This window comes from Penaeus vannamei, chromosome 9 (assembly GCF_042767895.1).
Source record: "Penaeus vannamei isolate JL-2024 chromosome 9, ASM4276789v1, whole genome shotgun sequence".
Taxonomy (NCBI): domain Eukaryota; kingdom Metazoa; phylum Arthropoda; class Malacostraca; order Decapoda; family Penaeidae; genus Penaeus; species Penaeus vannamei.
The window spans coordinates 11,764,357-11,769,356 of record NC_091557.1 but is presented as its reverse complement, the minus strand read 5'-3'; the positions used below and the strand labels follow the sequence as shown (position 1 = coordinate 11,769,356).

The following is a 5,000-nucleotide window of genomic DNA, read 5'->3' as shown; positions in this document are numbered from 1 at the left end:
GGGGGCAAAGGAGGAGCATGAATAAGAGGAAGGGAGAGGGGGGAGGGGGAAACTAGCATACGAGGTAAAATGTCTGTCTGAAAATTGATAGATAATTACGTAACTAGAGATATATAACAGTGTCCTAATGAAGGTAATCATAAACCTGATGAAATCAATCAATCATATGTATAGCATTAGAATTTTTTTTTATTAAAAATGAAATTCCAACTAGTCGCAGATCCATTTGCTAAAAGAATAATCCCTTAAAGTCATAGACTGGTCCTGAGCCCGAGATCAGGCTGGGAAAAGGAGAAAAAAAGGAAGAAAACAATGTCAGCGTTATCATATATTTGGCTTTGGTAATAAGTAAAGGAAAAAAAAAATGATAATGATGATAGTAGTAATTAGAGTAGAAATGATAATTACCAATTGTTTGCATAGGTGTAGTAAAAAGGGGGCGAGCCAGAGGAGCGACTGCCCCCACTCTACAAAGAGTACAGTTCCATAGTTACCCAGTTGTCGAGAACATTGACCCCTGCAATTGGCGTTCAAAATGAAATAACCATTATGTCAAGTATTTTCTAAATAAAAAAAATCAGACATTTTAATGCAGAAATTATTTTTAAACTGCTAAAATCCAGGATCCGCGGCTATTTTGGAGGGGAACCTACTTTGCTCCCCACTTCAAAATATTTTCCTACGCCTATGGTATGTATAGAAGGTCATGATCAAAGTCAGTATCATGAGTCTTAATTGCGGCTTGTTCCTGTAAACGAACCTGTCGTGAGGTTTGTGGTAAGATTAGGTTTTGCGATGCTACTGGCGAACGGGGAATTATTGATTTCTAAAATGAAACTCGAAAACATATTAATATATAGATATACAAATACATAAGAGAAATCACTTCCACTTTGCCTTCAGTGATTTAATAAAAATGTACATACCTGTTATACTGTACAACGCCACAGAGAGATAGGATATAGTAAGCAAATTAAAAACAATAGTACAAAAAAACAGTGCCACCTGAACACGCAACTTGAGACAAATGATAAGTAACTCTTGCAATTTGATACTTAACCCGAGCAGGTGTTCCCATTCACTCCCTCCTCTGTCCTTTATTTTCCCGGAAACTTATTTTCATTCTCATTTCGGTTTCAATACTGACATTATATTTAAGGGGAAAAGGTAATTCAGATATGATAATCATGGAGTAGATTACTAGGGACTTGTTTGTTCTATATATTCTTTTAGATCAAATGCGCCGCGGTTTGGGATGGACGGAGGAGGAGGGGGTGGCTGCCACACTCGCCCTGATGCTGTTTCTATCGGTTGCTCATTTAGTCAGATATTTAGGAAATGTGGGTTTAATGGAGGGAAGTACCCTGTCGATGCTGCTTGACAGATACTCAGAGATGAATGTGGTCAAAGATATAGAAGAGGGAAAAGAATTAGCTAATTTTATCTGATGTCTTACAAACACACATCCTGCTTCAAATATGGCATAAAATCACTCGCCAAACCCAGGCGGAAGGACGATGGACGTAATTTACTGGTCTAGAAGCCTTGCAATGACCACTGCAATGTTCTCAGTTTGATATTGGATTTAAACTAGATGCATCGATGCATCAAAACCATGTCATATGTTTGATTTAAGATCATAAATGAATTTTATGCTGTTACATGTATTACTGTTATTTTTGGAATAAGTAATAAAATGCAGTAATGGTTTTGCGTTGATGTCAATGGGAGGACACACAAACACACACACACACACAATAAACAATAAAAATACACATATGCAAAATAAGGTTTACCTTGTAATGTTGAGAGGCTTTGAGGAAACTGGAAACAACATTGGGTGGTGAGGGTACTTTTGCAAGGCTCCTATGGACGAGTCGAAGAAAAGACTTATAAGAAGATGGCGACTTCACATTATGCAACAATGAACATAGCAAGTCACTGAGCCTGGATGATAAGCCAACAGACCAGAAAAAGCTGAGCACCCGACATGCCAGAAAAAAGGGAAATATTTAGGCAAAATCTCAATGGACTAAAGACCCTAAAGGCACTGGGATTGTCATGCATATAAAGACATTAGTTCCATAGTAATTAGACTGGAACTTAACACTATGGAGAGTAGAGCCTCAGCAGTTAATAAGAAATAAAGAATGGCACACATCAATCTGATTCTCAACTTAACGCGTAGGGGCTGCCAGACAAGGGGACCTCCATATAATACCGGTCGCCAGATATACTTACCTTCTTAAATGACGCTACAGGTGCCGCAAGTTCAGGTACAGGAATTGATGCAGTTCAAGATTTGACATCTGCATCAAATGAGGACAAGCCAAGCCTAAGGACCATATAACAACAGGTTTGTGTGTGTCAGAGTCAAAGACGATGGTGTTTAGGAAGGACGACATAGAATCTGGGAAGAGCTATGACAGAACAATGTAACTGGCACCACAGAAAAAATAAAACACATCTGTAAGACATGGAAGATCAGAAAACCCATGCCCACCATACTAGGTCCTAAACATGTGCCGTAATGCCCCCCCCCTCAAAAAAAACAAAAAAAAACCTCTAGTTTCCTGTAAATATTAAACAACCTAAAGTAGGAACAACCCAGGAGGTCTTTGGAAAGACATATGCTCTGATGATCAAGTAGGAAATATACAGGTGAGTTTGGTCTTTGGAGGGAGTCAAACTTTCTGTAGAAAATGAAGATAAATAATTCCAGGAAAAAGGAAATGCTATACGTATCTCAGTGACTACTTAAGGTTGTGCAATACTATTTGTTTAAATGAAATTTCTTGGCAGGTAAACTTAGATGCAGATGGAGCAAAGATGGGCATCTCGGCTAAGAATACTATCATCATCATTGTCATCAAATAATTAGTGACACAATGGTAAGGTGAGGTCCCACAATACTTGATAGGAGATTAGCATGACAACCTGGGTCTACTAGATAATAACAGAAGATGCCAACTACCAGGGACTCTGGTTTAGCATAAGAAATACAATTCTCTCTTTAAGAAAGAAAAGCCTCCAGGAACCACTGTACCCAAAGTTAGGCACAGCTATCCCCATGCTTCAATGAGGATATGGGGGGGGGGGAGAATCCATGGCAAAAAGAAGAGGAATTCACCTCCAGTTTCACCATGAAAATTGGAAAAGTAATCAAAAGCTGAATACTATACATCAAACAAGACAATAATTTTCTTATTGCAATGGTATTGCCAAGGAATCTATTAGATATGGGGAAAGTGCAACACATAAGCCTTTTTGAGAATATATAAGCCTTTTTGCCTATGTCTACAAAGAATCATGAGTAGGGAAAACAAGGTGAGAGGATGCCAAGCCAAACTTTCTGTAATAGATCACGCAAGTTATGGGAGTAACAATTTTCTGATTTTGCTGAAAAAGTGTATGGGGTAATCAAACGAATAAACCTTACAATGTCTGCATACCCCAATTGAAGATTTTATGTCAGTGAAGTAGCCATCGGAGTATTGGGAAAGCTACACTTAGACAATTTATTATTATTATTATTTATTAACCGTCAATATATTAATATCACTGCACAAGATAAATCTACGGAAAGAGTTTGTGGTTAATTATATTATGAGGTTTGTCAGCCTCAGGGTAAGACAAGAATTAAGACCACCCTTTATCCCTAAACAGCCCCCTCCCCACATTTATCAGCAGCAAAAAACAACTGAATCTACACACACACACACATACACACACACACACACACACACACACACACACACACACACACACACACACACACACACTCACACACACACACACACACACACACACACACACACACACACACACACACATATATATATATATATATATATATATATATATATATATATATATATATATATATATGAGTCCGTGTGTGTGTGTGAGAGTCTGTGTGTATTTGTGTGTGCGTCTGTGTGTGTGTGTGTGTGTGTGTGTGTGTGTGTGTGTGTGTGTGTGTATATATATATATATATATATATATATATATATATATATATATATATATATGTTTTGTTCTAGGATGCCAAATAGTTACCGAACAATGAGGCATCAGAACTGAAAAGTTATCCCCTACATATGAAGAAGATTGCATTAATTAATACAATGCAAGAAAACATCATCACCCCAGTTCATATAATGATATGATATGAGGTTCGTTCCGTATATATAAGATACATAATGAAAAACAAGCAGTTCAGCCATGTTAGGAAGCGGCTGCATGAAGGGAGAGGAGAGGATCCTTAGGGAAAGGGACAGAGGATAGGTTGGTGGGTGTGCAGGCTCGGAAGGGGCGAAGTGGGCAGGCCGAAGGGAAGAAGAAGCCACTTGGGAAATGGCTCAGCGGAGGGGCAAGTGGGCTACAGAACCAAATGGAATAGTTTACCCTTAGCTCGATTCATTCACAGCGAAATAGAAGAGGAAAAAAAATGCCAATTGAAAGAACAACAATAAATGAAACTCAGCCGCTAGGTAAGACTTACCTGTTTGTTCCCTAGAAGCAGATCGAGCTTTAGAAGTAAATGGAAGTTGTGTATATTTTATACATACATATATATATATATATATATATATATATATATATATATATATGTATATATATATATATATATATATATATATATATATATATGTGTGTGTGTGTGTGTGTGTGTGTGTGTGTGTGTGTGTGTGTGTGTGTGTGTGTGTGTGTGTGTGTGTGTATGTGTGTGTGTATGTGTGTGTGTATGTATATATAAAAATATATGTATATATATAAATATAAATATATATATATATATATATATATATATATATATATATATATATATATATATATATATATATTACTTGTATGTATATGTATAATGTTTATTTATAATATATGTATATGTATATTACATATATCCATATATATGCCCAACAGAAACCGCCAAATGTTGCTTGTGACGTGTACCATGATAGGCGCCGCGACATGCGTTGGGCGTGCTCTTTTCACG

General features: G+C 37.0%; 1 protein-coding gene across 1 annotated transcript in view; it reads right to left on the bottom strand.

Moving 5' to 3' along the window:
• The window catches only part of LOC113811907 (retinol dehydrogenase 13), a 10,104-nt gene extending 10,092 nt beyond the window's left edge, over positions 1-12 (bottom strand). Inside the window, exon 1 of the mRNA XM_027363765.2 lies at positions 1-12. This exon is cut by the window's left edge and continues 200 nt beyond it. The gene's annotated coding sequence lies outside the window, so the exon portion shown is untranslated.
• Between the last annotated feature and the right edge of the window lie 4,988 nt (positions 13-5,000).